Source organism: Anser brachyrhynchus (assembly GCF_964034855.1).
Source record: "Anser brachyrhynchus genome assembly, chromosome: 1".
Lineage (NCBI taxonomy): Eukaryota > Metazoa > Chordata > Aves > Anseriformes > Anatidae > Anser > Anser brachyrhynchus.
The window spans coordinates 134884653-134895348 of record NC_137694.1 but is presented as its reverse complement, the minus strand read 5'-3'; positions in this window follow the sequence as shown (position 1 = coordinate 134895348).

Below are 10696 nucleotides of genomic sequence, written 5' to 3'. Positions count from 1 at the left end.
CAGTACTGAATTTCGATTTGTAGAAACATAAAAAAAGAAATTTTATCATTTCTTGCCATGTGATGAGAAAAATGCTATCTGTACCTGGGAAGGAAATGCAACATACCAGTCATCTGCTAATAATGTTTGTTTTAAAATGTTGCATGGAATTCTGCTTGGGTAGTTGTCTTTATAACACACATGAATTCTTAAATATTTTCTTTCAATTTCCCTTTTGAAAGCAACATTTTTCCACTGAAATTGGACCTTAATTTAAATGAGGAAGGGAGAGAAGGATCTAACTTGATAACACTTGTTGATTTTTTTTAAAATCTTTTCTATTGAATCAAAACTTAAAAAAACTTTCTGCATCCCCTGCCTATCAAATTTATTTGTTTAGTTACAGAATCAAAATACTCTAACCATTTCTGTTTCTGATAACACATAAAACATCATATGGAAATGATAAATAATGTTTTGCAAAAGCTCACGTTTTTCACGTGTTAGTTGTCTTTTCTAGATTGTATTTATAAAAGTATAGTCACACCCACCTATATTATTTTATATCTCTCTGTTATATCACACTTACTGTCACTGACACATCTAACGCATGGTTGCTCTCTAGATTCCCAAATGGATGGGAATACAGTAGGATCTATTCTTTGCTCGCTGTTCCTAGATTCTATGGGAAATAACAATACTGTGGTCCTGCGTCAGCTCCAACATTCCTTATTGTGCAGATCATCTCAAAGCACCGTCATAAAGTTAGCAGAGGGCAAATACTAGTATAAAATGTCTGGGGAGAAAACAAACACCAAGAACAAAACAGAAAATTAAGTGTTTCTGTAAGAATGAGAGCTACTGCATCATACTCCTCTGACATGCATTGTGACATGCATGTCCGACACGCACCTACACAAGTAGGTAGACAAGCACCACACAGTTCCTAGCTCACTCCCTCTCCTCAACAGGACAGGGGAGAAAACATGATAAAAAAACCTCATGGATTGAGATAAGGACAGGGAGACCACTCACCAGTTACTATCACAGGCAAAACAGACTCAGCACAGGGAAGATTAATTTATTGCCAGCTACTAACAGACTAGAGCAGTGAGAACTAAATGCAAACTAAAATCACCTCCTCTCCTCATCCACGCTCTTCTACCTCCTCCTCCTGAGTGTCGCAGGGGGATGGGGGATGGGGGATGAGGGCTGCGGTCAGTCCCTAACGCTCCATCTCTGCTGCTCCTTCTCGGTCCCTCCCTGCCCCTGCTCCCCGTGGGGTCCCTCCCACGGGATGCCGTCCTGCCCGAACTGAGCCTGCGGGGGCTGCCCACAGGCAGCAGCTCTTCAAGCACTGCTCCCACACGGCTCCGTACCACGGGGTCCATCCATCCCCCAGGAGCAAACTGCTCCAGCACGGGTCCCCCACGGGCGGCAGCTCCCCCCAGACCCCTGCTCCTGCGTGGGCTCCTCTCCACGGGCTGCAGCTCCGGCCCGGGGCCTGCTCCTGCGGGGGCTCTCCATGGGCCGCAGCCTCCTCCAGGCCACATCCACCTGCTCCACCGGGGGCTCCTCCACGGGCTGCAGCGTGGAGATCTGCTCCGTGTGGGACCCATGGGCTGCAGGGGGACAGCCTGCTCCGCCAGGGGCCTCTCCACAGGCCGCAGGGGAACTGCTGCTGCCTGCCTGGAGCACCTCCTGCCCTCCTGCTGCACTGACCTGGGGGGCTCCAGGGCTGCTTCTCACTCCTCACTCTCCCAGCTGCTGTTGCACAGCAGGTTTTTTTCCTTTCTTCTATCTGCTCTCCCAGAGGCCCACACAACATCACTCCCCTGGCTCAGCTCTGGCCAGCAGCAGGTCCCTTTTGGAGCTGGCTGGAGCTGGCTCTGGTGTGACATGGGGCAGCTGCTGGCCTCACAGAGGCCACCCCTTCAGCCCCCGCAATGTCTAAACCTTGCTGCATAAACCCAATGCTCCATGTTCTGTAACACGAGCCTTGGGATTCTCTATGTGTGCTCATTTGGACATACACCATTTTGGTAAGATACCAGCTGAGTAGCTAATGCAGACCATGAGTAAGAAATTCCTTTATGGTTCTTCACTCACTAAGTTATACCTTGGAGCATGTGTATTTACCCATACCTCGACAATGTGACATTACATTTGATCATGGAGATATCCAGCTGTTTAAAAAAAAAAAAAAAGCATGCCTCGATATTTTTTTTCCTCTGATCTTCTGTAGAAGTAACTTTTATATACTGACAGCCATTCAGGGTTTTGAAAGCCCTTAATCATTACTTTAAAGGTGAGTCTCTGGAAAATCAAGTTACTTTGAATATTACCTCCCTGTGAATGACAAGGTTATAAAACCCACTATTGTTGATGTATTAGTCATGTTCTTGAAAAACAGTTGATGATGCATATTAATGGCTTAGCTAGAAAGTAAATCTTCTACATTATTAAAACAGCGGTACATATATTTATGGATTACTACAACAGTCAATAGAGACAAAAAAGTAACAGTTAAAAAGGAAAGAACAAAATAACAAGGCTGTATCATGAGGTTTTATGTATTATCTCTGTCTCAAAGAACTAGCATATCATGTATGATTTAAACTTTGGTCATAAACAAGTGTTATAAGCTGTCTTTAAACATAAGGTAAATAGAGCTATTAAGTACCTAAAATGGAGCACAAGAAAGTGACTTACTTTGGTTTTTTTTCCCTCTTTACACAGAATCTTGCCATAAGGACAAAATTGCCTTCTCTCTCACGTAAGCAAGTTTGTAATTCTGTTTGCATCAGTAGATAATAAATGAACTTAATTATAGATAGAGGGAATCACACATTGGCTTTCTAGAACTTTTTAAGTAAATCTGCTTAGAACTAAGTTAAATTAAATTAAATCAAAACAAACAATCAAACAAAAACTGTGGGACAGTTTTTCTATTGAAACATGTACATTCAGAAAGTCTTGACCAAAATGTTCTCTTTATACGTATCTAAGAGAACTCTAAGTGTCCATGGTTATTACACATCCTCATATTTAATATGAAGAATGAAGTCATCCTAGGAAGAAGTTCTCTTATTCTTATTAAATACTGCCATGTTCCATTAAAAGACTGTCTAGACTGGCAAATGGAAGGTAGGTGTGAAATATCTGTATTATGTGCCTTACTTTCTCTCCAAAGTGCTACTACATGTGAGGGTGACAGAGCACTGGCACAGGTTGCCCAGAGGAGTTGTGGAGTCTCCTTCTCTGGAGGTATTCAAAACCCACCTCAATGCCATCCTGTGCAGCGTGATCTGGGTGATCCTGCTCGGCAGGGGGGTTGGACTAGGTGATCTTCAGAGGTCCCTTCCACGCTCGGCCATTCTGTGGTTTCATGATACTACATTTTAAGAAAATGAGAATTTGTATAAAATTCTGAGCTGTTCCACATTTACAGACTTCAGAGATCGAAGAAAAACAGTGTAATTCACCTATGAATTTACTATGTTAGTGACAAAGAACAGGTTATAATGGGCTTTCTGCATCATTTTAAAGAATGAAAAGCACATAATTAGTACTTATATTCTCAGTTCAGTTACGTTGTTCCCATATGGCTAATACAAAATGTTATTAACAAAGTTTGTGGCAGAGACTCTAACTGCAGGAAGATAGAAAAAAAAAGTTGTTTGCACTGGAAAAATGTTCCATCCCTGTCACCAACTTCTTTGCAGCTTCTAAAACTTCAGCACTTGAGGTACTAAATTTTGTAGACTCCTGAGCTGTTGTAGATTCAGGTTTAAAAATCAAGTTCATATTCAATCTTCTCTAGATGTTATAAGGACCTTGTTCTAAGTAATTCATTTCTAGTGTCAACATCAAATTTCTATTTTTCTGTTCTCATGTACTTTGAAATACTTTGTCAGATTACCATGAAACTCATTCAGAAGAGTCATCAAACTGAATTCTCATGATTTGGGTCAAACCAGATGAAATAAGACAATAAGTCATGCTTATTTACATGAAGAAAAGATGCTCCCAGTTTTGCATTAAGCTTGCTTTGGGATGATCCTGGAAGAATGAAGAACACCTTGGACACAAGCAAAATACTGCCACAGAAAGTAGCACAATAGATGGGTTGGCTTTAGCAGATGATTATTCCGCTTGTCATCCAATGTTCAAGTTGTCCCCTAGGACAACATGTTTAAAAGCATCCCTGAATGCTTAAAAGCAAGTACAACACCTCAGCAACCTCTACAAGCTCTTATCTTACAGAAATGCAGGAACAGTATTTTGGGAAGTTGGAAGAAAGCAAGCATATGTGGAGAATTTGTAAAATATTTTGGTTTTCTGAGAACAGAAATGTGTGGGTTGGAAGGGAAAGAACTTTACTTGCTTTTATCCTATATCTAGAAATACCTAAAGTCTTTAATAATAGATGGGAAAATGTACAATCCAGTTTGTATAGTTCATACAGAAGGTCTTATGTTAATGCTTTTCTAATAGTCACTGAGAACACTTATGGTCCATACATCATTTTGTTGATTTAGTGATTTTTTTCACAGAATTAGCCAGGACAGGAGGTTGGGAAATATGTTGAGCACTATATCTCATACTGTCCTATTTCATATAAGGATTAAATGTGTTAGTTAAACCTGCTGTTCTCATTTCCTACCATGATTAAATTTCTTAAGATCATCCAAGCCACATTTCTCCTAGATCAAGGTATGTGACTTACCAATGCTTGTCACTATTTTTTAAGTTGTCTGTATTAGTTCTTGATGTCTGACTAGAAATTTAGAAAACAGTTGCACCTAGCATGTGAAGTTTACACATAACAGCACATCCGCTGTCTGCTAAGTGCACAGAATGATCGCATTTACTGATTTGTCTCTCTTCCATTCATGATAACCCCCATTATTCACAGTACTGTCTGTGTCCTGTTGCATTCTCTTCAATGCTGATGATTCTAACATCCAAACCAAATGTATTTTTCAACAGGATTTTTTTTCAGGAAAATTATTTTCCCATTCAATTTCTATTCTCTCTTTGTTGCCTTGTATCCTAATGCATAAGCACTTGTAAAGCTTACTGAAGAATAGCTAAGGCATATAGTTAAAGCAGAAGCTTGATCTGAAAAGCCTGGTTATTCTGCATTCCTTCATTTTATAAGTAACAAATGCTTTTGACCCACGTACAAACCTTCAGGCCAGCAAAATTCACCATATGTGTAACTAAATATGAATTACCGATATTCGTGATAAGGAAGGGAAGAGGAACAAATTGGATCAGTGAAAAAAAATAAACGCAGTTTTATCTGAAAAACATGTTGGATATGTCACAATACGTGTCACAAAACATGACTTGGGAAGAATGGTACATAAATTGGCAATTAATTCAAAATTGTTATACCATGATGAAGTCAATTTTAGAAATCAATCATCTTGGGTCTCTGTGGTTAATTTGTGCAGTTATATAAGGCTAAATGAATTATTAATATGAGGAAACAAAGTGGGTCAGAGAGATTATAAAAATAATAATAGAGAGAAAGGAGGTAAAAAATAAAAATGGATAAATGAAGATATGTCCATATGAAGATGTCCAGAAGCAGAAAAAAAAAGAAAAAAAAAGATAAATGAGATATGTGGATTGTATTAAAATATCCCACAGATGAAATGTTGTTCCAGCTTACTATATTCTGAGAAGGAAGCCTTGCCATAAGTAAGGCTCCATTCTTGAAAGGGAGAATTATATTCTGTATATGGTGATGTTAGTACCAAAGCAACCAGGCTCTGAGGCAGGTCTCCTTTCATTGGTTTACAGTTTATTTTGAAAGTATATTGTATTTATTTTGTATATGTATTTATTTTGAATATATATATTTGAATAATGATGATCACATTCAAAATATATATATACGTATTTCTGAAGTTCATCTATACCTAGTGGATGGAGTGTAGCTGATGAAGTGATACTGGAGTTCAGAGTTTAGCTAATGCAGTCATATTTAGTGTTTTAGCCTGAAATAAATCCTCTTGTGACATGACCAGAGTATATTAGAGAATGTTTCTTGCTTTCTAGAACTTTGCACTATCCATCAGATTATTAATTTACTGAGCAGAGTCTTGCTGGGTTCATAGCTTTCCAATAATTTCTACATTGGATTTGGTTCACCTGAATTTATTTCTGGAAGTGTCATCCTGCTTGGTTTATACTTCATATGACTATTGTAAAATTCAGTCCTGTGGAAAAAAAGGTAGCACAATAAAATAATACATTTCATGTTTGTTTCTGTCTTTGCAACTTTGATTTATGAAAATATCAACATACAACTTTGTTGAAGTATCCTGATAAATCAGCATTCTGATAGTAAATTAGATTATTTCTTTCTGCATCTTACTGTTACCTCTCAATCATGTCCACTGCACAAGCTTTTCTTTATAAAGTCTTGCAGGTGTAGGGCCAATCAATGCACCTTCAGGAAATAACTCTGTTCAGTGCATAAGTACAGTCTGACTCATTCTTGCAAAGTACCTGTAGGGCGAATAGCAGTAAATATCAGAAAACTGTTTTTAAGCTTTCTGTTCTAATTTCTCTGGGGGGAAAAAAAATGACGTACACTTAACTAAAATTTCTGAGTCGTATCTACTGAAATAAGCTTCCACTGTTATCTACTGCTGTTAGCTCTCACTCTATGTTCCTCCCATTTTTCTCTGGGTAGGAGTAGATTATTGTACAGGTATTTACTAAAGTAATAGGGTGGAAAACTGGCAGCCCATTTAAGCTAGCAAAGTAAATATCTCCTAGTGGTATCTTTGTGGATTGCCCTGTATGCTTTTTTTTTGCCCATGTGAAGTTAATATAGAATAATAAATGCTAAAGAATTGCAGAAGAAATAAAAGAGTTTCTCTCTTTTGACAGGCAACCCAAGAGGTCAGTAAGTACTTTGCAAATTATCTATGAACTTTATCTACCCTCCAATAAAAGAAACTACATCAGTATGGTCACTTATTATGAAATTTTATGTTTCCATGAAATTACAAAAGAAAAAAGTAAGAATAAATATACCGTTAGATTTGAATAGTAGTATTTTCTGCCTTGTTCATTATAATAGTTTGTTTCAAATGCCAAATTTTATTCTGTCACTGATTTAAAAAAAGAAACCTGGAAAGAATTGAAAGGATTTACATAAATTTAAAATATGACTAACAGGTACACTTCATAAGTTATTTAAATGCTCTCAGTGTGTGTTAAACGTAAATGTGTTGCTTTGTACTCCCAGAGAATCAACTGCGTTTGACATTTTATAAGGGCTTTGTTAGAATCCAGTCAAGCAATTCAGCATTCAAATTAAATTATAGTTAGTGTAAGATTACATGAACTTTTCAAATATCCTTTCCCACAAACAAAGTTTGCAACATTTATGTGATTCTCAAGTTCAGGTTTCTGTAATCATCCCAGTACCAAGATGACATTAGTAAGGACATTCTCCCACTGTTGGCTATGCTTGTGTGTGCACTGCAATTTCTGTTTCTGTGTCTATTGTATGGGAAGATAGAAAAGGAAAAGATCATATATGCAGCACAACCCTCACAACCTCCTCACAACCCTCACAACCCTCCTCAGCAGGAGTTTTGTTGGATATTACAAGTGAAAAAATAGTGAAACAAGTAAATCTTTTCTAATTTATATTCCATATATCTCAAGCATGCATCCTAGAAATCCTATAGACATTTAAATTCTGTATTGTTTCCACCACAATCACCCAGTCTACTTTCCATGTAATACGTACCAGTTGTCACTAGTAGTGCTACTGAATTGTTGTACCCAATCATGATATCCACTGCTCAGAAAAGATGCTAAAACAGTGAAGGGGCTTCATAGGAACACAACAGGAAACACACCTTAAAGGAAATATATATATAATAATAATTTTTTAAATATTAAGTGTGACAGCAGGCAAATACCTACTTTGGGAACAGAACTTCATTCATCTGCCTTTTATTTTTAGCAATGAAAATGAAAGTGATTCCCAACTTTGGAAAACTCAACAGCAGCAGTAGTATTTCTTATCTCTAGACTGAATTTTTAATTTTCTTATTTTGCATATGAACTAATTCAAAATCTGTCATGTGTGTTATAGATTCAGCGATTGCAATGGTCACATTTACAATCTCTGCCTAGTGGATTTTTCTCTAAACTGCAGCCATGGGAGGTCTGAGTGAGTACTGTTTCGTTTATGAAGTGAAAATGTATCCCTTGAGATAAAGCATGTAGTCATTAAAATGTCTGAGAAAGCCCTGCCACAATGAGACATCAATCACATTCCTCCAGCCACTTGCTCTGGACACTGGTGGGACGAAGAAAACATTTACGTATGGTTGTCATGATTCAGACACACGGAGCCTGACCAGAACATTTAGCATTTCTGCATGCATTTATGAAGATTACACTAATCTAGAATGCCTACAATATGACACTATGTACACACATACAGGCAGCAAGTTGCAAGTGAAAATAGCTTAACTTCTTAGTAAGTATAAAAATGTTCCTTCGTAAACTAGGGTATTCCTCCATCATATGCAATCTATCTGTATAAAAAGTTCTCTGAACTTAGTCCTTCTTCAGTAGACCATCTCTTCACTTTAATTCTGTGAACTGTAGAGAATTTAATAACAGATTCTTTTACTCACAAGAGTAATTTCACCTTGGAATAAGAAAAAGCTGTGGTAAGAGACTTTTCCCACTCTTTTTGGTAAGCAAAATATATTCCTTGGAACACAACAATTGATTAAATGCCCATCACTGTTTATGGTACTTTGTTAGATGGACTTTCAATCAATACAGCAATGTCCTTTTCACCTGTGCTGTCACAAAAATGTGGCTTCTGTTTCTAAATGTAGCCTTGAACAATGAACTGAGTATGGGAAACAGCATGGCTTCTATAAGGGTAATTTGGGATTGAAACGTCATAAAGCAAGAGCATAGCACAAACAGGCTCTAGGCAGACCTGCTTTGGCATCATGCCTGCTCTCACATCTTGTAAATTTGCTTTGACAGAATTGCCAGTCAATTACAGAACAGTGAAGATGATAATGCAGGGAAAAATATTCTGAGAAGCAGCATTCATTGGTACCATCTGAACTCATTTGTTTCCTAAAAGAAAGAAGAGTTGAACCAAGGCTCGTGTGGAGCAGCTCCTTCCATCTCATGCTCTATGGAAATACAGAGCTCATCTGGCTCACATTGAGACTCTCTGAGACTGAACTTAACTGCTGTCTGTCATTTAGGATAATTTTCTAAGGATGCTAAATACATATTTCTTCTCCTTTTCCCTCCTCTCCACTTCCCTAAATGTGAGTATAACATTGCTCAGCAATTTAAATACTCGCCAGGCAGAGGTTTTCTTTGGCTGGGATCTTAGAAACAATGATTGAAAATACAGAGAAAACATGCCTGAAGAGAAAATTCAACCCAACACAACTATGACATCATGTGAGGAGCCTAGAGAGTCAGTTTTTAGCTCATGATGTCAGCTACAAGATATTTACATCTGGAACTGTTGCTGGTAGTTTGACTTTTTTTCCTGTGAAATGGCAGAACTTCTGAATTGAGCAGAAGACTGTCAGAAATATGTCACTCCAATGCCAGTTTGCTCTGAGGAAGCCTGCATGATCCCAAATTTGGACTAACTGATTTCTAAGAATCTGACAACGTAAAGGCATCTCAGCTGTCCCTTATGTAGTGTTGCCTGATTTTTCAGCACTTTATTTCAGTGCTTGGAGAAATAAGTATAGTATATATTCTCCAAAAGATCAAGAGTTCCTAGGATGTCTGTGTTCTTGATTCTTTCGTAGTCAGGACGGGTAATTCGCTTCCTATAGAAACTATGTATATACAGCTTTCCTCAGTGAATGATGTTAGCTTTGCTCACTGCCAGTTCTAGCAACTAACCAAAAACTATGTAGTAAGAAAACATAGACTTGCATTAACTTTGCTCCATATGAGTGCTTACATTAACAGATGTAAGTCATCAGCTACCCCAAGTTTTTATATTGGGCTACTGCCAGTAAAAATGTTACAGAAGACACGGATCCACTGTTTTCTACTGTTGAGCGGGGGGTAGATCTGCTCACGGACAGCCCAACTTTCAGCTTTTCCTAACCCGCTATTAAAGTCTCTGAATGCAGCCCTGTGACTTAAGTATTCTAACAGCTATCCACCCCTAGCCAGAAAATATTCAGTTGTCACCATCCTGCTGAACTGTTTTGCATATTTCTAATTTTTAGTTCTTTTCTAGGCTTGTGATAGAGGGTGATTTAATTTTATAATGTGATACCAGGCTTAAATGATAAGTGATAAGTATAGCCTGATAAACACAGAGCACTGATATTTAATGTATTCATCTCCACCCTGCAAGTCTAAAAACAATGATCAGTGATTAGAAAATAAGCTTAGCATGATTTTATTTATGGAACATAGTTAATGAATCTGTTTTTCACTGAATAATTGCAGTAATCAACTGAAATAATAGCAGAAGTGCAATAGTAAATAGGTCAGATCAAGTAAAATTTTAAATGTTTATTCCCAGATGTCTTTCAACCAATTCCTGTCTAAAGGGTTGCACAGCATTTTCTTGTTGGCTTGTTTTCTTTTCTGTGTGTTTCTGTCCAGAATTCAAGCGCAGGTTTATTATAACTTCCTATGGGCAATGACCTTGCATTGC